The 26,719-nt window shown below is 35.6% G+C and overlaps 1 protein-coding gene and 1 non-coding gene across 4 annotated transcripts in view; both read left to right on the top strand.

Annotated features, from left to right (window-relative positions):
• MAPK10 (mitogen-activated protein kinase 10) overlaps positions 1-26,719 on the top strand; it is a 335,988-nt gene that overhangs the window by 217,203 nt on the left and 92,066 nt on the right. The window lies entirely within an intron of this gene.
• LOC150019206 (small nucleolar RNA SNORA63) lies at positions 1,667-1,798 on the top strand. The gene has a single exon (XR_016509461.1). It is a non-coding gene; the product is annotated as a small nucleolar RNA SNORA63 (small nucleolar RNA).

Below are 26,719 nucleotides of genomic sequence, written 5' to 3'. Positions count from 1 at the left end.
GATTCTAGGACAAATGTCAGCAATATTATTGGCTGGTAGATGAATGGTAGTCAGGTTAGACTATGTTGAAGTCATTTCCTGGTTCCTTTCTACTTCTATGACCAAGCATTACCTGTCTTTTTTATTGGGTATTTTTCTCTTTCTCTACTCTTCAAATATTTGTATTTTATAAATATTCTGCCTCCTTTGGCTTTTCTTCTCCTTTCACTGTTTAGTGCCTAATATCTCCCAAATCTATTTAATCCTGACTACACCTTATTTTTTATTGATGTGTATATATATATATATATATATATATTTCAATGATTTACTTCAAATATCCATTTGATTAAGGTAAAATTGATGTATAACATATGAGTTTCAGGTATACATCATAACAATTCCGTATTTGTATATATTGTAAAATGATCACCACAATAAGTCTAGTTAACATCCTTCACCATACATATTCAAACAAGTTTTTTATTGTGATGAGAACTTTTAAGATAAACTCTGTTAGAAACATTCAAATATGCAATACAGTATTATGAACTATATAGTCACTATGTTGTGCATTACATAATTTATAACTGGAAGCTTATCCCTTACTTCTAAGTCCATATACTCATTTATGTGTAATACATCCCTCAGATTACTCCATCGATATCCCCCATTTAATATGCCAAATATAATTTTGTGATCTATTCAAACTTGCTCTTCACTATATATTTTTTAAGTTAAAATTTATGTAGAAATAAAGCACTCAATCACTAGAATAAAATTTAATTATTAACTTTATTTTTTAAGTAGTATACTTTTAGTTTTACTTTTTCAATTACAGTTTACATTTGATATTTTTTGTATTAGTTTAAGATGTATAGCATAGTGGTTAGACAATCATATACTTTACAAAGTGATCCCTCTGACATTCAAGTACCCACCTGGCACTGTACATAGTTATTACAATATTATTTTAAGTCTCAGGTATAGGGTCACCACATTTGTGAAGGCTTAACTTACCTTCCCTACTGCTTAACAGAAGAAATTGCTCTCTCATCTGTATTGACATAACGTTATACTTATGTATCTTTTGGCACTGTTCATATTTTTATTGCTATTTAAGTCTGTGTCTGCTGATAAAGGTCTCACTGGGACAAGGACTCTGACTTATTTATATTTATAGTCTCAAGACTTCAAAAGTCTTGATGGAAACCTGAAATGTTGAATTGTTTTATATTAAATCTGCCAATACTATGATGTGTATATCTGCATGCATAGATAGTAATACTATTTATTTACTAAGTTACATAATGTAGTAAATAAATATTATGTACATGTATGTATTTGCTCTCTATATATGTACTGTAGTAAATATACACATATATGCAATGTAGTAAATAAATAATATGACCCCCTAATTTCAGGAGTATTGCAGCAGATAATAACTTAAAAGAGAATATAGAATAAACTCTATGAAATAGATACAAATAAAACTATTTAAATGCAATAATTAAAGTAATTTACTTCCTCTAATAATTATGCCTTTAGATAAAGAGTGAGCTAGTAATATCACAATTGACTTTTCAAGTTAGTTATTAAATGCTATATCAGTTTAAATTTGATCTGATAAAATTAAATAGCATAGACAAATGACAAGGTCTAAAAGAATCATTAAAAAGTACAATTCAAGCAGGATTCAAACTACAATGTAGCTGTTAAGTGCTATCTTGTCGTTCCCCCTGCTCAAAATAAAGTTGTTTCTTAACTATACCTGTCTGCTATACTCCTGTAGCAGCCAGGGATGCTTGGTCTCATACATGTCAAAAAAAAAAAAAAAAGTACAATTCAAGGATTTTATCCAAATTTACTAAAAAATAGTCTTCCATATTTTTGTGTCTGATTGTAATAGAGATAACATAGTCACTATAAATTAGTATTAATGGCATCCACACAGAATATATTAGGGTCATGAGATTGGAAAATCAAACATGAATGCCACTGATACAGCCAAATATTGGAGATATATTTATCAGTGTTGTACATGTGAGAAGTGTGACTAGACTAAGAGGAGAATGACTAGGTTTAATAAAATAAAGAAATTGCAAATGATTGTGATTGTCTAGAGCCATTGTTTATAAACATTAAATAAAGATAAAATACAAAATAAAAATTCATCCCTGAAGCAGTTTATCAGTACATTTTTATTAAATGAATATTTGTTGAGCTCTATGCTATGTCATAGAGATATGAAATTGAATAGACAAGGTCAAAGATCTTGCCATTTATCTGGTTAAAAGATGGGCAAATGCTATCGTTTTTCTTGGGCTAGCTCCTTTTCATCTTTTAATCCACAAACATTCAAATAATTCTGGTGATTAAAAAAATGATAGAGGTTCAGATCCAATGGACGTTTATTTCTTGTCTGTCAGGTGGAGGAGAGATAAGTAAGTACACAGGGGGAAGGTGTCTGCTGTATTTGGTGATCTGAGTAGCTAGGCTGCTGAAGCCTCTGCCATCTTCACCTTGTTGCATCGAAAGTCTCCAAACAGCAGAAGTGGGTGAAATTACGGAGGGAGGTTCCTTTTCCTGGGCTGGCCCAAAAGTGGTGCATTCCCCTTCTGTTCCCATTCCACCAGCTAGCTGTATGCCCAAGAAGAAGAGGAGGACTAGACTTTGTAGTCTTTCCTTTATTTCACTGTTAATCACCCCCCTGAATCCATGGTCAGTGCTCTTCTGGCATGCTTCCACGTTCCTGTATTTTCTTAGTCAAATCATCATCACACTATTTTTACATTGTCTTTTTAATTTTCTTATTTCCCACTAGACTATAAGCTATCTTCAGGAAGAGGCCATCAGGCTTGTATTGAACTCTAAAGCTCAGTAGAGCCACAGTACATTGTAGGCATTTAAATATTTATTGCTGTTGAACCCTCTGTTTTCTCTTCTTTATATCCTGTTCACTCCCCAACTCTCTGGCATCCACTTCTGTGCACACCACTCTGTGGAAGCTGCTCTCACTAAGTTGCTGGTAATCAAATGCCAAAGATGGCAAGGACTCTACAGGGTCCATCTTACTCGACTTGGCACTTGCCACTGTATTTTGTTCTTCTCTTTAAGGTATACCATGACTTTTTCAGCTTTACCTACTCAATTCTTATGTGGACTCCTTTTCTGTAGAGTTGTCTGGCAAAGGAGAGCTCTTGGGCATTAAGTGCTTGCAACCTCACAGATAAAGGAAAGAATATATTTTAAAAAAACCAGGAAAGATGGTGTACCTAATCAAAGAGGTAATGCTGGATGCTGGAGGTGAGGTGTGTGGAGATAAAGAGGGAGAGAAGGAGAATGAGAGAGGGAGGGAGATAGAGGGAGAGTGTAAAAGAGGATAGAAACAGAGATACAGAAACAGAGATAGAAATAGGAAGAGACAAACAGATGACTAATATGCAAAAAGAAGAGAGGAGGTAGACAAAGCAGGCAGCTGAGAGACACCTAGAGAAAAACAGAGACTGAAGATACCAGAAGCAAATACACTCAAATAAAAATGTTTAAGAACAATTTCTGAGGAAGCAGGAGAGTACTAATGAGATTTGCTTTGAAAAGAGGCAATAATTCTTCGTGAAAGGGAAGAAAAATGTGTTTTTTTCCCTTTTGTTTACAATGAACCATGTTTGATATATTGTGCAACATTTCTTCACTCATGTTATTTTATTCTCAAGTAGAGGATAAGTAAGGGAAGGGTCAGGTCAAGGAATGTATATGAATGACTCATGGACATGGACAACGGGGAGGGATATAATTGTGGGAGAAGGGATGGGCTGGGAGGGGGGAGCAATGGGGGAAAAATGGGACAACTGTAATTGAATAACAAAAAATAAAATATATAAAAAAAAAGAAATTTGAATGGACAAAGAAGTCTTTTGACCATGTAACTACATATGAAAAGGAATAAAAAAATAGGACATATGTTACAGAAGAGGATTAATCACAGAACAATTCTTGTACAATTGCTGCTTCTCTGTTTCTTTGCGTTCTGAGGAGGATAAAACTCATTGGTCAAAGTGCTTAATCATAAATATGGTAACAGATAGGGATTAAAAACATTAACTGAGCTACCATGTCTATAGCATAAAATTTATCTAAAGGTGTTCAAAGATCTTTGCTTCTTTTATAGCTCATTATAAGTTTTTAATATCAGTATTCATTTATTTTGTTCTGAAAACAGAAATGAAGTTTCTAGATCAGAGACTGAATGTTGTTATTTGCAACAGTAACTGCATCAGTAACTTATGGCCTCTTCACCCCTTTCAGGGCTATGCTATAAAAGCCAGATGTCACCCTGTACATGCAAAAAAGGTATTTGCACTAACCAGAAGAAATAAATTTCAGAGGTTATATGAAGTCTGTTCAGAAAAAGTCCAGCCATTGTTAATACAATGAGAATGGTTTGCATGACATCAATGTAACCTGACAGCCAAGGAGAGTGGACTGGAGTGCATATGCAGGAACAATGATGACTTCACTGTACTAGTCAGTGGGGATGAGCATGTGTACTGTGTGGCTGTTGCATTAAAAATGACTGAGCAAGTAGAACAATGAATTTATACCAAATTTTGCATTAAGCTTGAACATTTCTCTGCTGGAAACTATTTGTATGATTCAGAAAGCTGCAGCTATGGGCAACTGGTGATCGGCAGCTGCATCAAGACAATATGCCAGCTCATGCCTCATATCTGTGCAGGGTTTTCGGCAAAACATCAAATCACCCAGGTTACTTAGTCCCCCTACAGCCTAGATTTGGCACCCTGCGACTTCTAGCTTTTCCAAAAACTAAAACCTCCTTTGAAAGGGAAGAAATTTCAGACTATTGATGAGATTCAGGAAAATATGATGGGGCAGCTGATGGCAATTGGGAGAACCGTGTGAGTTCCCAGCAGGTCTACTGTGAAAGGGACTGAGTCATCATTATACTGTGTACAATGTTTCTTGTATCTTGTTTTTTCTTCAATAAATGTCTCTATTTTTCATATTACATGGCTGGACACCATCTGGACAGACCTTGTATGTACCTACTTTCATTTAACCATCACAATAGTATGGCAAATAGTTATTATTACCTGTATTTTTTAAATGAGAAAACTGAGGTTTAGAGAGGTTATATTGCTCCTCCCCACACATCCACTAAAATCACATGATTAGAGATTGGTAGGGATAAGACTTTTAGCTCATATTGCTTAATTCCAATGACCAAGTGGTTTCTGAAGCACTGTTTTAAAAAATACACTCTATTACAATTGTCTCACTGGGAAGTATGGAAAATAAGAAATTTGAAACACAAAGTTTGCAGGACCATGAACTGATTTCACATTTCCTCTAGTCATAATGTGCTCACTAAAATGCTGCTTTAGATTTTAACAGCCTTCTTTTGGTATGGATGGTATATGTAAAACAGTGTTGTGCCAGGAAAAAAAAATGTTAGCTTTCTTTAAGGAATTTATCTCCTCTGTTATTGCTATTTGTATAACTTGGTAAATGGTGTAGTAGAGACAAGCATGTAACCTTCACAGCTGATGTTTCTCCCAGGAGGCCCTGCTTTACAGTTGCCACGTGAGCATTAAGAAGTGGGCTTCATCCTGAGTGTAGCAAGAGTCCACATGGCCAAAAATACCCCAGTTTCTCCAAATGAGAGGAGACTTGACTCTGAGATGAATTAAATACTCTGCATACCCTAGTTCATTATTCTCAGGTCATTGGGGAACCAGTTGGTCTGTCTGTCATCAAAGTTATTGATACAGAGGACACCTGCATGTACAGAGTGTAGATGGCAAAGCCTCCACACACTTTCTACATTGACTTTTTATTTCTTTTTACCTGTGGATAGAGTGAGTCATGAATAGCCACTGCCCTTAAATAATTTCCCTAAAGTGAATTGCTCTGGTAATTACTAGGATGAAAATCTGGAGATTGTTGTTAAATCTTCAGATTTTTCTAGAGAAATAGGTTATATGTATATCTGTTATACACATATGTGTGTATGTCTGTATATATATTTATGTGTGTGATATCTAATATTGAAATTTTCATAACTAATTCAATTATTTTAATACTGTGTGGACAGAAGTCTACACTTGTGGGCTAGTTACAGTCATTACATGTTTACTTTGCATTTTCTTTAAACTTTTGGTGATGAACTTTTAAAAATTGTTCCCTTCATATTTATTTAGCATCATAATTTGAGTTAGTTTTATCACCCATATTAAGATTCCTTCTTTTTAAGTGATAGCTTGTACATTAGTAAGCAAACAACAAAGAAACCTGGATTTAAAATCTGTCTGGGTTGACACAATGCCATTAGCATATATACTAGCTGAGTGATCAGATGTAGGTTACCTGTAATCTTTGATCACTGTTTACAGTGGCAACAGAGGAACATAAAAAGTGCCCATCTTTGGGTGTATAGTAGGTAGTTAATTACTGTACTTTATCCTCTTTAACTATGACAAAAATTTATAAAAAACAAAATGGATTTACTCCAAAAATATAAAGAAACAAGCAATATTTTTATCTCCCAGGAAAATAAAAATTCTACAAATAATTTTGAGTAAACAATACTATACAATGAAATAACAGTAAAAATAATAACAACTCATTTATATGTTATTTTAGGTGTGTGTGTTGGAATCTCTTAAATTTTTGGTAAAAAAAAATGGAAGGAAGAGACAAGTTTCCAGTAGTACAATTTTAGGATTGAGCTATCCCTGGGCTCCAAAAGGGCAGTGTTGAATATTGACTCCCTAGAAGCAGGCTGGGCAGTTTGTTCACTATTTGGCTCTATCTGTTGATGCTTTTAGAGAGTGACATAATTTAGAGTTCTAAAACAAAGTAGCAAAGGAGATCATCTAGCTGGATTATCTGGATCATTAAAAGGATGAAATGCCGTGTGTGTGTGTGTGTGTGTATGTGTAATACCTTCATAATTGAATTGTTTTTCCCCTCATGGAATGATTAAAATCCAGCTAGATAACTTTCTTTTGTCCTTTTCCCAAGTCAAAAACTGCAGTTGATTTATAATGAAGTGAAAATGTATTGATAACCAAGAAGATTTGATGACTAAACTCACTACTAGAACTTTTTAGACTTAAGGTCTGTCTTGTTCAGCTCAGGCTGCTCTAACAGAATACCTGGTGGCTCATAACAGAAATTTATTTCTCAGTTTTGCAGACTAGATGTCTAAGATTGGGTTGCCTGCATGGTCTGGTTCTGTGTCTGGGTGAGAGCCTGTTTCAAGTTCATAGATGGCTATCTTCACCATGTCATCAGTTGGTGAAAGAGGAAGCCATCTCCATCAGGACTCTTTTTATTTTTTATTTTATTTTTCTGTTTTTAGAGAGAGGGGAAAGGAGAAAGAGAGGGAGAGAAACATCAATGTGTGGCTGCCTCTCACGCGCCCCCAACTGGGGACCTGGCATGCAACCTAATCATGTGCTCTGACTGGGAATCGAACCAGCGTCACTTGGTTCGCAGGCCAACGCTCTATCCACTGTCCATCAGGACTCTTATAAGGACTCTCATAAATACCTCTCAAAGACCCCACTTTCTAATATGGTGGTATTAGGAAGTGGGGTTCCAACATATGAATTTTTGGGGGGGATAACAAAAACATTTGGTCTATTCCAAGATATGCGGTAGACGCACCCTTAAGTAACCCCCAATGAGTCAAACACTTGTATAAACTCTTCCTCTTGGTTGCAAATGGAACCTGTTACTAAGTATGGCAAGGGTGATAGGATAGTCACTTCTTTGATTAGGCTTTGTTATAAGACTCCCTCTTATGAGACTGAGTGAGAGATTCTCCTGCTGGCTTTGGAGAAGTAAGTGGGCCATGAGCTTATGACTTGGAGGTAGCCTCTAGGAGCTGTTAGGAGCCCCTGGCTGACAGCAAGAAAGGAACTAGAGACCTTCATTCTGCAACCACAGAGACTGAGTTCTTCTAACAACCATGTGAACTCAGAAGAGAATCCTATGCCCCCAAAAGCTCCTTCAGCCTTATTACACCTTGATTGCAACCTATGAGAACCTGAGGAGACGATACAGCTACATTATACATAGATTCCTGACCCACAGAACCTTTGCAATAACAGTTGTTATTTAAGCCATTAAGTTTGGGGTAACTTATGCAGCCTGGAAAATTAATACAGGGTCTTCTCATTTGCCCTCCTCAGGCTTCCTCACTTATTCTTATAAGTGGATGAGATTCTTGGAAGGATGATACCTTGTAAATGTGTAAGATACACTTATGTTCCCATATCTAGAGGATTTTAGACAAGTTTATGTATAATGGTTAGGATTAGAAGTATGATCATAAACTATTTCTACATAGACTTCAGCCTAGACTCTGCCACTAATTAGTGGTGTGACCTGAAGCCTTCTAGAGCTTCCCCTTACTTATTTGCAAAGAGGCTAATAAGACCTACATCATAGGATTATGTGAAGTTGTGTACAGATTAAATTGTATAAGTAAAATGCAAAATGTGGTGTGTAACACAGTTTGGATGCTCAATAAATTCTGGTTCTCTTTATTCCTCCCCAGTCTAAACCAACATACACTCACAAACATGTAAACACCCACACCCACAGCCATATAAAAGAACTGGGGAAAACTCTTTGATCTGGATAAAAGCTCATTCTCTATCCCGGTCTGCTTTTGATATTTCATTTTGTCTTTCTAAGTGTGAATTATGTTTATCTGTTTTTTGTTATATCAATATTATGTCAAAACATTGGGTAAATTCTATAAAGCTTTGTTTTCTCCCATCAGCTTTATAAAATAATTGAGCCTATGTCCCTGTTACCATAGAATGGCTTCCCTTTCTGTTTATGACTCAATATTATTTTCTCTTTTTTGCATGCTGACACTGATATTGTTTGCTATCAGAAGCAGAGAATGGTGTTTTAAACTTCCTTTGGCTGGAAAGAGTAACTTTGAATAGTATTTAAATTGAACACAGAATTCCCTCCACCTCCAACAAAGATATGGACTTCATCACACAATTTTCTCAGGTTACAACAGTTCAGGGGATTGATTATCTTGTGCCACTACATCTAGGACATGTGCTGTACCTGTTAGTATCTTGTTCAATGGTCAAGTATCTGAGGTTCAACATGGGACTATAATTTTTATAATTTTTGTAAGATACTAGAATAATTTTTTGTAAACAATATCTTTTTTGTAAGATGGCTTCAGAATATCTTTATATAAATCTTGGTGGTTAACCATACTGAGCTTGACTTGTATGTTTTAGTGTGGCTGAACTCTTTAGAACATGGGACAAGATCTTATAGAACCTGGATCACAAATAAGCTGTGAGACTTTGAGTAAGTTAATTTTTCCTTTAGCCTCAATTTACTTATATCTAAATAAAATGAGGGTATTGGTTCAATGATTATGATCTTTCTAGCTAAAAATTCATAGTCTTGATATGTAGACCATTTGCTGTTTATAGAAATGTGCAATATGCCTTTTCTTCCCATTAAAAAATTGCTGCTGACAAGAATGGTAGTTTAGCACTTTGTTAAATATTTATTGTGAATCTGGTAGAAAGCGGAGCTTGGGAGTCTAGAAATTACCTAGTCTCAAGTCTCTGGCAGCCAATGCGTGTGTGTGTGTGTGTGTGTGTGTGTGTGTGTGTGTGTTATGGCAATGGGATAGAGGGAATAGGGTGGAGACTAATGTCATTTGCAAGATTTGACGATTAATGCCATTAACTGAAGTTCAAGTTAGACATTTAAATCTAAAATCTAACATTTATCTGACAAAAGACTTTTCTATTTAGTGGCATGAATAATTACACTTAGTATACATACAAAAGAAGGGAATGATTATTGAACCTAGAGCTATAGACACAATTTGGAGAGAGGTTGACTTTTCAGGGACATAAAATCTTCAAATATTTGAACACACCTGTCTATGTCCATGAATGAGTCAACTTACTCAGTTTGGCTCTAGAGAATAATACAAAGGATTAGTAGGAATTAAATTCCAGTTCAATTTAATAAAGAACTTTATCAGAGTCAGTACTACTCATTAATAGGTTGTATTCCTTGCAAAGGTGTAAAAACAAAATCTATCTGGATGAATATCTCTTAAGAATGACGTATTTTACATACAATTTCTTTTTTTGGTGGAATGTTGGATTAAATTAACTTTTAACCTTTCTTCCCATTCTAAGTTTATGTAGCTGTTTGTTACTTTAGAAACATTATTTTAAAGTTATGCCTTTCAACAGAAAATCTCCTCCTAGAAGGTTACTAAGATAATCTTATATTTAGAGTTGGAATGCATTATCTCCTCAACTGTTCACACATTGTCAGAAAGGACTGAATCTCAGATGGAACCAGAGTGAAGATGTCTGGCTCTAGAACCAAAGTCTGAACCTGAAATTCTTGTTAGGTATTCTGGATTAGTATATGTCAGAAGCCATAAATAGAGTATCTTAAAGTTCAAACTCTTCTCTAAACATAAAACTATAGACACATGTCTTAGTCTATTTGGGCTTCTATTAAAAAATACAATAGACTGGGTGGCTTATAAACAATTGAAATTTATTTCTCACAGTTTTGGAGACTGGGAAGTTCAAGATCAAGGAGCCAGTAGATTTGGTATCTGGTGAGGGTCTCCTTTTCTGTTTAATAGTGCCTTCAAGCTATAACCTCACATGGCAGAAGGGGAGGGGGATCTCTCTGGGGTCTGTTTTATAAGAGCACCCCTCCAGTTTATGAGGGCTCCATCCAAGCCCATATAGTGTACAACATTAAGAATGAATTGTAATATAAACTACAGATTTTGGAGATAATGATGTGTCAATGTAAGTTCATAAATGTACCACTCTAGTAGGGGGTATTGATAATGGTGGACACTGTGTGTGTGTAAGGGAAAGAGGCAAAAGGGTATATAGGAATCTCAGTACCTTATCCTCAATTCTGCTATGAACATAAAACTTCACTAATAAAAGCAAAGACTTAATTTAAAAAATAAGTCAGCTTGAAAAAATTTACAAGAAACTGCAAATTGAAAGAAGCTGACAAATACCACAGAATTATAAAATATAGAAAAATAGTGTTTTTATTAGTTAACTGATATAGTACTCCTCTTTATTATATTTTTGGCTTCATACTCTTTGAACATGTCTTCACATGGCAATTACTTTGTAATATCATTACCTATGGAGAAAACAGAATAAAACTGTCTCTTTCTAGTCTCTCTTCTATCATAGTTGGTTGAAACATATATATTATTATTGACTGTTTAGAAAATATTTTTTCAGCTTCACAATTTCTTACTGATAATGTCATACATATACTATGTCTGACCAGAGGGTATCCAGCCATGTAATATGAGAAACAGAGATATTTATTGAAGAAGATACAACATACAAGAAACATTGCATATAGGACAATGATGCTCCAGTCCCCTTCAAAGTAGGCATGCTGGGAACTCACAGTGTTCCAATCGCCATCAGCTGCCCATCGTATTTTCCTGAATTTCATCAATGGTCTGAAATCTCTTCCCCTTCAAAGGTGATTTTAGTTTTTCAAAAAGCCAGAAGTCTCAGGACACCAAATCTGTGCTGTACAAGGACTGAGTAACCTGGGTGATTTGATGTTTTGCCAAATCTGCTCAGATTTGATGCACGAGTGGGCACATTGTCCTGATGAAGCTGCCGATCACCAGTTGCCCATAACTGCAACAGTTTCTGCAGAGGAATGCTCAAGCTTCATGCAAAATCTGATGCAGATTCATTTTTCTACTCAGTCATTTTGAATTTGACGACCACACAAAACACATGCTCACTCAATGGCATCTACCACCCACACTGACTAATATAGTGATGTCATTACTGTTCATGCATGTGCATTCCAGTCCACTCTTCTTGGCTGACAGGTTACATCGATGTTGCGGAAACTATTCTTGTTATATTAACAATGGCTTGACTTTTTCTGAAGAGACCTTGTATTTAGAATTGTTGTCAAATTTGGGAAAAATTTTCTAGTGTCTTTTATATATGATCTGTACTAGTTGAAAAAGTTGTTCACAGACTACCTTCTGGGTTCATATAGTTTTTCAAACCTTTTCTTTTCTTTTCTTTTTTACCACTACCTACATACCTACATATCTACATACCTACATACTTTGAGTGTGAGGCAATGTTCTAATTGTGATATAACTTCTGGTCCTGCCACTTCCACAAGATTGGGCACCAAACAAGTGAACCCAGTGTCAGCAATGTTCTTGGAAATCATACCTATACCAGGAAAAATTGTAGTAACTAAATACAGAAATGACTATGAAACATATAATTACCCACAGAACCCAAATAATTGTATTTCTAACTTAATTTCCCCTTAGCCAAATCCCAAAATGTTTGTAGCCACTCCAGTTATACCTGATATATGTGAAGCAATTGATGAAAGGAAGGCTGGAGTCTGAAGAGACAGTGGTCTTAACCCTAGAAAATTAAAATGTAAACAGCATAAGACTTGCTGTTTTAAACCTTATATTATTTGTAAATTAAAGGAATCAAAGTTGAGATTAAGATTGGAAATGGTAGGGCAAATTTTTGCTGAACTACATGACAAAATAAATCATTTTGACCTCATAGTCTTGAAAATGCATTTTTAGTCATTATCATAGCCAATCTACAGTTTCTTTTCATTATTTTTTTGTAAAAGATTTTATTTCATTTTTATAGAGAAGGGAAAGGAGGGAGAAAGAAAGGGAGAGAAATATCGATGTGATCCATGTGTGCGAGAAAAACAGGCCGGCGCTCAAGCTATTGATCCAAACCAACCAGGTGTCACTCTGTAGTTTCAAAGGTCAAATTAGCTGTGAGTCTTCAATAAATAAATATATTTCTTTATCTGTATTTCCCAGTACAAAAAAATATGTGTTTTGCTTTTAGCTTTTCAACAGTCAATAAAGGGCAATGTAAAGTCATTAGAAGAATAATTACTATAATACTCAGTATTTTAACTCAACATGGATCAACAATAAAATTATAGAAAAATTATATTTAAGTTTTATTGAAGTATGAAGAATTACTTAAGTTGCTTATGAATTCATTATTTGAAACCTTCACGGGCTAGAATAGTATTTTATCTTGTAACCAGAGGCAGAAGGAAAATGAGGTGACCAACAGAACTAAGTTCCAGGTTGGTATTACATTCAGTTTATATTTGATAATCCTTTTCTGATCTGATACACTTTAATTTATTTCATTACTCTTATCAAATATTGTTGACTGTGTTTTCTAAGTTAGTATTTCAGTCTTATTTCTTAATTTAAATGTGGTATTTTGATAGTCAATGTCAGTATTTATGTAAAATGCTATTTACATTATCTCATAAGCAACATGACTTTAAAATATTTAGTGACAAGCAGAACACTCTTCAACATTAACATTTCACATTAGTTACTGACCTATAAACAGGATTTATGCTAAAACAATTGACTAATTGAATTTTTGCAACAACATCCTGCCCATAATTTGGTCATAAACTTGCGAGGCCTCTTTTTTCCTCATTTTCTACCTTGAAACTGCAGCAAGCTATAGTTTATGACATAAACTGGAGAAGAATTACCATTTCATTTTAAAAGTACAGTGACTAGTATGGATGCTAAGGTAAATCCTGTAGCCAAGTAGGTATTTCCCTAAATGTGCTTTTCAAAACTAATATAGTAATCTTGATATGCAGTTTGGGCTTTATTAAATTTTCAAATGCAATGCCACATTCTACAGTGATAATTCTTTATGTTTAGTAGTTTCCATATTTCTTCTTGACTTTTAAACTTTCTGTATGACTGTTGACTCAATAATAAAAACAAGCAAAAATACCCACCAGATTTGGTTTGTATGTGTTTTCAATTATGAAAATGAAGCCAAATTAACCCTCAATTTAATTTTTATTTCTAGAAAGAGTGATATGATTGATTTGATATTAGTACCTATTTTCAATAATTCTTCATCTCCACAAGGACCTACAATCTAAGATCTGTCATCATTGCTTTGTTCCTGACCACCCTCATGTATTCATTTTCCTCCTTACACAGTTTACATGTTGTCTCATATTATAACCTATCCCCTATATAAACTCTCAACTATCTTTTATTTTTCTTCCTGGCAGAACTCAAATTCTGGTTAAATCTAACTCCTCAGCACTAAGATCAATGAACGTGGTTGGAGAGAAAGCATTTTGTTTTTTGACTGCTCATGCCTAAATTTGTGGGCCTGGTCCATTTATATTTCTACTGTTCCAGGTGATGGTTTTATTCCTTCACTCTTCCCTGAAAACCCTTAACTCTTCTCTCCCATTGTTTCTTTCAGCTAACAATCTTGCTTTCCATTTCACTGCAAAACTGAGAGTAAGCAGAAATGAGCATTCACAAGCTCCCCTCCACCATCATCTGAACCTATTTAATCTACTTTTCCATGTTGCTATGCAGTGTTTTATCTCCTGTAAACTAATCTCTACACTTGCATCTAGACCTCACTCCATTTCATCACCTCTAGCAATTATCCTCTCTATCATCTTACATATTTCCTTAAAATTAGAACTTTTATTGTCATCTAGTATTTTTCTCTCATTTTTGACATATTTTTAGTTTTCATTTTATTTCTATATCTTGTATTCCCCAATATGTTACTGTTCTTTAAGTATAAGAACTTGTACTTTTTTGTATCTATCACAATAAACATTAGCAAGTTTTTGCTTAATTTTGTAAGATATGACATGATCTATTAACATTTGAATTTAACCTTCTTCTACGAAGTCTTTTACTTTACTCAAATAAAAATATCCAATAAAGTAAAAATAAAGATATGGTAGAAGTAAATTCTGTTGGCTCAATAAAGAGATAACCATGCAATAATCCTAAATGAACTTGATTTAAAAAAATGAGTATTAGTTCAGATTTAAAAAAATATGTCACAGGAGAATTTCATTTCCTTATAGTGCTTAATCAAAAGACAGGTGTATTATTTTTATAACACCACAGGACACAGAATAGAAGTGATTAAATGGTTTCACCTACATATTATTTTGGTTTCCCAGAATAAGATGATTATGAAAATGCACATACACAACACACATACAGTCATACACAATGCTTTCATTTTTGACAATGACACAGAAAGAACCTTGTGAGAAGAAAAAGTTTACTGTCCAAGTGAATCTTGTACATCCTGATCTTTCTCTAAACTCAGGGTGTATCACAAAAGAGAACACAAATAAATCGTTTTTCCATTTTGGTGCTTATTAGTGTTGGGTACCTTGTGTTCCTAAACTGAGTGCACATGAACCCACAAAAGCAGGATGCAGTGGGAGGGCTGTTAAAACCAGCTGTTCGGGAAATCCATTTGGGTCAGTAAATAGGTTGTTAAAGACACCAACTAATAGAAGTGGAGTACAAAAGGTGGGTATGCATTTAGAAGTAAAATCAATACTTGTATTTGATTGGTGTGGTACTTTTTAATAGTTGTCCAAAGAAATCCCATTGTGTAGTCTCAAAGTGTCAATTTTCTATCACAGTTAAATATGGTAGAAATGGGACATAGGTTATATGAAAATACTATAGACAAAACCTATCTGAGCAATCATGTTTGTTTAAAACTAACAAACAACAACACACACCAGCAGGGTTTAATATCCACTTATCTGGTTTTATAACATTGCTCAAATAATTAGTCTTATCAAAAACAACTTCATAATTTTTCTATGCTTTTGGTTTTTAGAATTTTCTGGAAGCTTAAGTTTATTTCTTTCACAAACACAAAGAATAAAGCTTTAATAGGAGAAATATTTGACCCTCAGATCACTCATGTACTAAATGTTTTGTGAGTTATTTAACAATTCTCTGTCTCAGTTTCCTTAGCTCTAGTTCACCAAATTTTTATTAAAATATGGCAAGTTAATTTTACTATCTGCCTAGAAAATAAATGCAAATTGTAGTTATTATCATGAAGTGATTTTTCTATTATCACTCTCTATTTGTTGCTTGAATGTACAAATGAATGAGAGAATGAATTAACTGTAAAATTAGAATAAGGCTGCAATCTTAGTGTGACACTCCAAATATGTGTAGTTTTTGCTTTACTGATAGAGATAAAGAAAATGTAGAAAATTATAAACAGGTTCCAAAAAGCTAATGAAAAACTAGAAGGTTTCTCAATGTCACAATCATATAATATCATTTACATCTTAATTTTTCAAATGTGTGTTGTACTCCTCCTATATATTTATAACAAAAATGCTTTACCTTTTATTTCAAAATAATTTCAAACTTGTGGAGAAAGTGCAAGAATAGTAAAAATAACTATAACAAGATTAATATAATATTCATTTCATTACATAAGATTTGTTGCTGATTATATATTCAAAATGTATATTGAAATCTAGTTTAAATAAAATATTACCTATGGTTTGAAAGATGTTAAATTTGAGGCAAAATAACTAACATTAAAAATTAATTATGTATATAAGTTCTTTATAGGAAGTTATACAGAAATTCTTAACATATATGTGATAGAAATGAATGTTTAAATCTTACAGTTTTTTAATTTAAATCTGTAATATATTTTCTTTCATCATTCTCAAGTTGCTGTTATGTATAAATCATGTGTATCAGCTCCATGTATTTTAAAATTTTGGACTCTTGCAGAGTAATACAATTCAGGCACTATTCTGATACTATCTGAAGTAAAAATTTAAAGTGTGTATGTATTATAGAGAGAAAGAAAAAGTTTCCTTGAGGTCATTTTTAAATAATATATTTTTGGAAACAATTTAAACTATTATCCATTTAATAAACAATTAACTAGTCGCTAAAAAAAAGATTAATATAATATTCATTTCAGATGGCTTTAGTGAGGATCAAGTGAGTATATATAAAGTATTCAGAACTATAGAAGCAAATGAGTGGGTGAAGAACTGCTTAGAACTAATAAATATTGGTTGTTATTAACCTTTATTTCTTTCACCTGAACAACGGGGATAATATGAGTGCCTATCTTATAAGATTATTGCATGCATAAAGCTTAGAAAACCAGGGTTTTACAGCCTAAATTAATGGCAGCACGTAAAAGGAAACCCATCTTGGTTTCTAGGATTACTTGAATAGCATGACAATAAAATCAAAATGACATGCATAGTTCTCTTTTGACCTAGTGTCAACAGTTATACTAACTTTTCCCATTTTGGGTCTACCTAGGCTTCAATCAATAGTAAAGATGAATAGGCCCTGGCTGGGTAGCTCTTTTGGTTAGAACGTTGTCCCATGCACCAAGTTTGCGGGTTAGATTTCTGGTCAGGGTACATACAATAAGCAACCAATGGATACATAAATGGGTGGAACAACGAATCAATGTTCTTTTCTTCTCTCTCTCTCTCTAAAAATCAATAAATAAAAATTTTTATAAAGTGAGGATGAATTTAGTTGATTTTTGCTAAAGCAAATCTGGTAAATGATTTGATATTAGGAAAATATTTACTGGTGGAAGAAAATACAGTCAAATTATTGTTTATAAAGTGCTAATACAATTTTAGCAAAAAACAAAAACCCAGCCCATTTCCAAACCAGAGTCTTCGTGCTTCTGAGTGGGGTCTGGCAGGGAGGGGTGCAAATGCAGGTGGCGAGGAGTACTCCAGCCCCATAATAAGATGACATGTCTTTCTGGTACTCAAATGTCATGTGAGGACTGAAATTGTGATAGGAAAATTAGATTTTATATTAAAACAAATGGATATAAATGGACTTAAAATATGATACATATGATAGTTTGTTACTGGTATATAAAGATGTGCCTTATTTCTGGATATTAATTTTGAATCCTGCTGTAATTTCTGTGGTGATGAGTTTTAGCCAGTTCCATATTCTTCATCAAGGAGGTAAGTCTTGCTGTAATTTCCCCTGTCACTGGTTTGCTAAAGAGCTATAAAGTACTAGTTCAATTTCTAAGTGTGTGGAAGAGCTCCTGTTTTTGAGGGCTTGACTTCTGAGCCCCACATGCTGTTCTGCTTCAACTGTGTTGTCCATCAAATTGAAAATGGTTTTAATGAGAATCTGTATAACTGGGCTTGGTCATTTAGGTTAGTTTGTGGCAAAGGTGAAATGATGTTGAGCTCTGAGTGTTGCTACCTGCCTTTTGCTTAGAGAAAGATCCAGGTGAACTCCATGGTTTATTGCTGTATTTGATCATGAGTTACTGCTTGTCAGATGTTGTATTCCCCAGAAAATACATTATGAGGTGGTGATCACATGTGGGAGATTTATTAGTGAGTGTTCCTGGAGTTGACTCTTGTGAAATGGAAGGAAAAGAAAGCAGAGACAAGTTTAGCTGCAGTGTATTCTCAAGAGAAGCGCAAGTCAACCCTCCTGGGAGTTTTGAAGATGGAAGGAGCCTGACAAGCTGTCCTGAGCTGGTGTGAGGTATCTAGGCTTTTATAATTGCATGTTGAACAGCCTCTGAATGAAGCCTGCCTATGAGGAGGGCAGAGGTTGTACCTAAAGGGGACTAAGAGCTGAAGGGGAGTCTTCCAGCAGCACTCCCAGCAGCTGGTGTGATAAATCCTTTTATCCTGGAAGGGAAACAGCTGTGCATCACAGCACCGACACTTCCCTTTGATGCACTTAATGTTCTATAACTGACTTTCCCCCCAATATACTAAGAGTAAATTTGCAGAAAATCAGAAGCCTAAGGCCCACAACAGTTATAATGTATCCTTGAAACCTGGATAGGCCTGCTTCTAGACTTTCTATTACATAACTAATGTCTTTATTACTTAAGTCACTATTAGTCAGAATTCTATTACTTGTAATCAGAAGTATATCTAACATAATATAACCAAATTGATACAACCAAGCTATTAAAAAATAATAATAACCAAAAAAAAAAACCCAAAAAACCAACTGTTATTTTTTGATGGGGTGAATAGAGGGGGCCTTTACTGAGGAGGATATTTGGGCTGAAACCTGAGTCACAGGATGGAGCCAGGCAAGTGATTATGTGGAAAGAGCATTCCTGGCCGAAGGAGAAACAATCCCAAAAGCCTGAAGCAGAGGTGAATTTGACAGGTTCACTCACTTGGTTGTTAGGGGTGGAATTGGTATCTCAATAGCATCTCAAAAGACTGTAATGTTTGAATGTGAAAATGAGATATTTGGGTGCACTTGATGGAGGTTTTTTGATAGTTTTTAACTAAGGTCCAGGCCTTTGGACAAGGTCAAGGCAAGAATGTGTGAATATGGGAAAGCAATGCAGGGTTCAGAGTATATCCCAGGACAGAATTTGGCTTATCAGGTGGTGGCTTACTGTGTTTCAGATGCTCCAATGATACATTATTTGTTTGTTTTTAAGAGAAAAAGTCCTCATGATGCCTATAGATTTTGTTTTCTTTTACCTTTTTGTTTTGTTTTTTGTTTTTTTTCTCTCACAAACATGTTAATATGATTAAGAACATTTTTAAATGTGAAAGATAAGGGGACCAAAAAATTATCAAATAAATGATTATGATTTAGGGAGAAAAATATTTGTATAAGAGGTTGTCTGCAGTTGCCAAAAGGAAAAAAATAATAAATATGTTGAGAATAAGACTTTTCTGCAGATATATATGTATGTGTTTATTTATATAAATATATTTAAAGAGATAAACAGCTTTACAGCATCATAAACTGTATTAAGTGACAGGAGCATACCAACAGAAGGCTGTATCTTACTTTTATGAACAAACCTGGTAGAAGTAAAGCTGCTAGTACTGTTAGTACTGTAGGTCAAGAATTGCTGGAAAAATCTTTTCCACTTGCATGAAGATAAATGTACGAGAAACTAATGAAAGATAAAAGTAAGAGTCTATGAACTAAGACTCTTAAAAAAAGATGACTCAAAAGTAACAAAAAGCTTTCAGACATTAATTTATTACTATGCAGCACCAAAGATGCCAGTCTGTAGATGTATTTGCTAAACTCTGCCAGTAATCTCTCAGGAATTACAGAAAATGGGAAAGATTGTAGTGTCAGCCAGGGTTCATGGCAGGAGACAGAAACATTGTAAGTAGGCAGAGATTAAATATGGTAAGTTGTGTGCTTGCAAAATCATTGGAGGGCATCGAGGTAAGCTCTAGTCTGGGCTTCCCAGAACAACTCCCAGACACTCCAGACCTGAATTACCAGGGAAGCTTCCACCTATGAGTGTATCCTACAACCATCAAGCTCCCAGAACACAGGATTGTAACTGAGATTTGGGAATCATAGGACCGGAACTATGCACTTGTCACTGCTGCTCTCATTACAGTAGTCCCTCTCTATATTGAGGTCCACTTATTGCAGTCTCACTGTATCACGGGATTTTTAAAAATATTATATTTAATTATTTATCGCCAATTTTTTGCTATATTGCGGGATTTTGTGGTACTATATACATATGATGTTAAAGTTATATAGGTTTAAGAGTGTAGAATATGTTTGAGAACATAAGTAGTGTTTATAAAAGTGTGGAAAAGGTTAATAAGGGAGTGGGAAAGATTAGTAAGTGCCTGGGAATGGTTTATAAGTGTTGGGGAGGGTTTATAAAGCCTTAAAATATACATAAATACTAAAATAAATGTAAGGTTCCTACTTCGTGGATTTTCACCTATCCGGGGGGGGGGGGGGTCTAGAATATAATACCCACGATAAGTGAGGGAATACTGTACTCCATCATACTGGTGACTGTGCATTAGAACCTGGAGTCCATTGCAGCCCATGCCTCAGCTCCTCTTACCCAGGAACTTTGAGAATGATGTGAATCATTGCTATAGAAGAATATCTCACATCTCCACAAGACCTTGCTTGCCAGCCAAGCAGTGACTGCCCTCACCTTTGCCTTACAAATCTCTCATGGCAGAACCTTATTGGAATCCAAGTGCTAGCTATAGAAACATCTGGGAGTTATATATTTAAATCTCAATTCTCTTCCATGAAGGAAACCATGTTACAGGGGGTCAAATGGAAATTCAATGAGCCAAACCACAGCATTCCACACAACCATAGGCAGGGAAACAGCCTTGTTTTTTCAGAGGGAAAAAAGAGATAAGAGATACCTGCTAAACTTGACATTGGTCCTAGTCTTGGTTAGAAGAGATACTTCATGAGCCATTAAGAATGAATTCAATCTGATGAAGATTGAGGCATAGACAGACACGCTGAGTCTTCATCCACAACTAAGAAGAAATACAACTACTTCAAAATTAGAAACAACCAGAAGTTCCAGAAAATCAAACTGCATGGAAGTCCAGCAAACAGATATATAGAAGAAATACTCATTCAGATAGGTAGGAGGGGCGGAGCCGGGGCAGAGAGGATGTGGTGTGGTGGTGGCAGTGACGGCAGCAGTGGTAGGCTGGCATAAAGCACAGTCACACATCTTAAAAGGTCAGGAGGGACAGCTGGGGAGCATTCCCAGCTCCTCACCAAACTGCGCTGCTCATGGTCCCAACACTGTGCAAACCAGTGAGTGCTGGGGTGGAGGTAGAAACTACTGGTGCCTCAGCAGAGTCCACTTGTTTAAAGGACCCTCATGGTCCTAGAACATCAGCAAATCCACCCACTCTGGGAACGACAGCCAGGACAACAGATAGAGAGGCACCAGTCCCATATGGAAGTGGGAGCAGTGCCTGGAAAAGGCGCGAGTGCTGGGAAAAGCAACATTGTTCCCCCTCAGACCCCTCCCCCACATACAACACCACAACGTGGTGAAACAGGTTGCCCTGTACTGATGAGTCCCTAAGGCTCTGCCCCTTACAATGTAACAGGAGCAACAGCTCTACCTAAGGCACAGAGGTGAACACACACAGGAGACTTCCGGCAAAGATGGAGGCCTAGACTGACACGCTCCATCTCCCTCCACAACTAAGAAGGAATACAACTACCGCAAAACCAGAAATAACCAGAAGTTCCAGAAAATAAATCGAAGTCCAATGTACAAAGTTATAAAGAAGTGGTGCTCATCCGGGCAGGTAGGAGGGGCAAAGCCAAAGCGGAGATGTCAAGCTGTGCTGGTGGTGGCAGCTGGGGCAACAGCAGTGGGACAGCGGTAAGCACAGACACCTGTATTTAAGGAAAGGTGAGAAGCACCTGGGGAGCACCCTCAGCTACAAACCAAACCCATCAGCCCTCAATTTCAATGTCAGAGAAGGCAGAACCACATTGCCTTGGACTGTGAGGCCCAGAGGGTGTGCGGATGGAGGAGGAGGTTTCTGGTCTCTCAGTGGGGAGTGAGTGGCAGGCATCCATCTTGGACCTCCACCGCCACAGAAAAGTCCACAGTGTGGTGAGAAATGTCACCTGGTTTTGAAGATGCACAGCGCTCTGCCCCCTATAACACAAGAGGTGTAACAGCCCCGCCCAGGAAGCAAAAGTAAACACCAAACTGTCAGGATGGCACAAATCATGATAGAGATCCCTGTGATGCAGCTGACCAGACAACAACTATCTAATCTAACAAAGCAGCAGATAAGGAATCTTTCTGAGGTACAGTTCAGAGCTTTGGTTATAAAAATGCTTACAGACCTAACAGCAGATCTTAAACAAGACAGGGAAGGAATCAAGGCTAGTCCTACTGAAATGAACAAAAACACACACGAAACTAGTGGTGAGGGCAAGAAAACCAGAGATCAAATCAACAAATCGGAACATAAAAAAGGAAACAACAGTCAAGCAGTGCAGAAAGAGGAAATGAAAAGTGAGGAAAATGAGGAGAGGCTCAGAAACCTATGGGACAGCTATAAGCAGACCAATATCCAAATCATAGGGTTGACAGAAGATGAAGAAGAAGAACCAGAAATTGAAAAATAATGTATGAAAATAATGAAGTAGAACTTCCGTAAGTTGGGGAAGGAGATAGACTTACAGGTCCAGGAAGCACTGAGAGTTCCAAAAAACCTGGACCCAAGAAGACCCACACCAAGATACATTATAAAAAAAATGTCAAAAATTAAGAATAAAGAGAGGATCTTAAAAGCAGCAAGAGAGAAGAAGAGTATGTCATACAAAAGGGTCCCAATAAGACTATCAGCTGATTTCTCAAAAGAAATTCTTCAGGCAAGAAGGGACAAGCAAGAAATATTCAAAGTAATGAAAAGCAATAGAAAAGCTGATAGGAGAAATAATGAGAGAAAACTTTCCCAAACTGATGAGAGAAAAAGTTATGCAAGTTCAAGAAGCACAGAGAGTTCTAATGAAGAGGAACCCAAAAAAACCCACTCCAAGGCACATCATAATTAAAATGGCAACATTCAAAGAAAAAGAGAGAATCCTGAAAGCAGCAAGAGAAAAACAGCAAATAACATACAAGGGAGCTCCGATAAGGCTATCGACCAATTTCTCAACAGAAACACTACAAGCCAGAAATAAATGGTCAAAAATATTTCAAGCAATGAAAAACAAAGGCCTACAACCAAGAATACTCTACCCAGCAAGGCTCTCATTCAAATTGGAAGGTGAAATAAGGAGTTTCCCAGACAAAGGAAGACTGAAAGAATACATCTCCACCAAACCAGCATTGCAAGAGATGCTAAAGGGAATACTCTGATTAAAAAAGAAGAAAAACAGAAGAGAGGAACACAGGTACAAAGGGAAGTGAATAAATACATGTCTATAATAACCTTAAATGTAAATGGATTGAATGCTCCAATTCAAAGATTTAGCGTAATGGAATGGATACGAAAACAGGACCCACATATTTGCTACCTACAAGAAACACACCTCAAAACAAAAGATTTACATAGACTGAAAGTAAAGGGATATAAAAAAGTATTCCAAGGAAACGGACATGAAAATAATCTGGGGTAGCAGTCCTCATATCAGACAAAATGGATTTCAAAGCAAGGGCAATAAAAAGAGACAAAGAAGGACATTTCATAATACTTGAGGGAATAATCCATCAAGAAGATATAACACTGATAAACATATATGCACCTAACATAGGAGCACCCAAATACATAAAGCAAATACTAGAAGACCACAAAAAGGATATTAACAACAAAACACTCATAGTAGGGGACTTTAACACTCCATTACCACAACAGACAGATCTTCAAAGCAAAGAAACACCAAGGATATACAGGCATTGAACAACACACTAAAGCACATGGACTTAACTGATATATATAGAACTTTTCACCCCAAAGAAGCAAAATAGACATTCTTTTCAAATGCACATGGGACATTTTCAAAGATAGACCACATGATAGGACACAAAACAAGCCTCAAGAAATTCAAGAAAATTGAAATCATATCAAGCATCTTTTCAGACCACAGTGCCTTGAAACTAAAAATCAACCTCAGAGAAAAAAATCAAAGACACCCAAACTCATGGAGAATGAATAACATGCTATTAAGCAATGAATGGGTTAACAATGACATCAAAGAAGAAATCAAGAAGTTTCTGGAACCTAATGATAATGAACACACAACAGCCCAAAACCTATGGGACACAGCAAAAGCAGTCCTAAGAGGGAAGTTCATAGCAATACAGGCCTATCTGAAAAGGATAGAAGAATCTCAAATAAAAAATATAACCCAACAGCTACAAGAACTAGAACAACAACAACAAACAAAGCCTAGGGCAAGAAGAAGGAAGGAAATCATCAAGATCAGAGCAGAATTAAATGACATAGAGACCAAACAAACAATTTAAAAGATCAACGGAACTGGGAGCTGGTTCTTTGAAAAAATAAACAAAATTGACAAGCCTCTAGCCAGGCTCATCCAGAAAAAAAGAGGAAGACCCAAATAAACAAAATCAGAAAGGAAAGAGGAGAAATCACAACTGATACCACAGAAATACAAACGATTGTAAGAAATTACTACAAATAACTGTATGGCAAAAAATTTGATGACCTAGAAGAAATGGACAAATTTCTAGAAACATATAACCTTCCAAAACTGAACCAAGAAGAAGTAGAAAGTCTCAACAGACCAATAACAAAGAAGGAAATTAAAACAGTAATAAAAAAAAATCTCCCTGCATACAAAAGCCCTGGACCGGATGGCTTCACAGGCGAATTTTACAAAACATTTAGGGAAGAACTAACTCCTACACTCCTCAAACTATTCCAAAAGATCCAAGAAGAGGGAAAAACCCCAAACTTTTCCTATGAAGCCAGTATTATCCTAATCCCCAAACCAGGTCAAGACATAACAAAGAAAGAAAACTACAGGCCAATATCACTGATGAACATAGATGCTAAAATCTTCAACAAAATGTTGGCAAACAGGATCCAGCAGTACATCAAAAATATCATACATCATGATCAAGTGGGATTCATTCCAGGGATGCAAGGATGGTTTAATATGCTCAAATCAATAAATATAATACATCACCTTAACAGAATGAAAGACAAAAATCACATGATCATATCAATAGATGCAGAAAAAGCATTTGATAAAGTACAACACCCATTTATGATGAAAAGTCTCAGCAAAATGGGAATAGAGGGAGCATACCTTAACATAATTAAGGCTATATATGAGAAGCCTTAAGCCAACATTATACTCAATGGACAAAAACTGAAAGCATTCCCCCTGAAATCAGGAACTAGACAAGGTTGTCCACTCTCTCCACTCCTATTCAACATAGTGTTGGAAGTCCAGGCCACAGCAATCAGACAAGAAAAAGAAATAAAAAGCATCCAAATTGGGAAAGAAGAAGTAAAACTATTATTATATGCAGATGACATGATAGTATACCTAGAAAACCCTATAAACTCCATTAAAAGACTACTTGATATAATAAGTGAATTTGGCAAAATAGCAGGGTACAAAATAAATATACAAAAATCAAAGACATTTCTGTACACCAACAATAAAATATCAGAGACAGAGACAGAAAAGAAAATACCATTTACTACAGCAACAAGAAAAATTAAGTACCTAGGAATAAACTTAAACAAAGAGATAAAAGACCTGTACTCTGAAAATTATGTAACATTGAAGAAAGAAATTAAGGAAGATACAAATAAATGGAAGCAAAAAGCATGTTCTTGGATGAGAAAAATCAACATCATCAAAATGGCCATAATACCCAAAGCAATGTACAAATTCAATGCAATCCCTATTAAAATACCAATGACATATTTCATAGACCTAGAACAAATACTCCAAAAACTCATATGGAACCAAAAAAGACTCCGAATAGCAAAAGCAATCTTGAGGCAGAAGAACACAGCAGGAGGAATCACAATACCAGACATCAAACAATACTACAAAGCCACTGTGATCAAAACAGTATGGTACTGGCATAAGAACAGACATATAGATCAGTGGAACAGAATAGAGAGCCCAGAAATAAACCCAGGCCTCTATGGTCAACTAATCTTTGATAAAGGAGGAAGGAACATAAAATGGAGTGAGAAGAGCCTCTTTAACAAATGGTGCTGGGAGAACTGGACAGGGACGTGCAAAAAAATGAAACTAGACCACCAACTTACACCACACATGAGAATAAACTCAAGATGGATCAAAGACTTAAATGTAAGCCATGACACCATAAAAGTCCTAGAGGAAAACATAGGCAGGAAAATTTCAGATAGCCCACATAACAATATTTTCACAGATACTTCTCCTAAGACAAGAGAAGTAAAGTAAAAAATGAACAAATGGGACTACATCAAACTGAAGAGTTTCTGCTCAGCAAAAGAAAACATCAGCAAGATG

The sequence above is a fragment of the Furipterus horrens genome, unplaced genomic scaffold (genome assembly GCF_987537825.1).
Source record: "Furipterus horrens unplaced genomic scaffold, mFurHor1.1.pri manual_scaffold_2, whole genome shotgun sequence".
Taxonomy (NCBI): domain Eukaryota; kingdom Metazoa; phylum Chordata; class Mammalia; order Chiroptera; family Furipteridae; genus Furipterus; species Furipterus horrens.
Note: the sequence above shows the minus strand (reverse complement) of the source record. Positions and strands in the feature narration are given on the sequence as shown.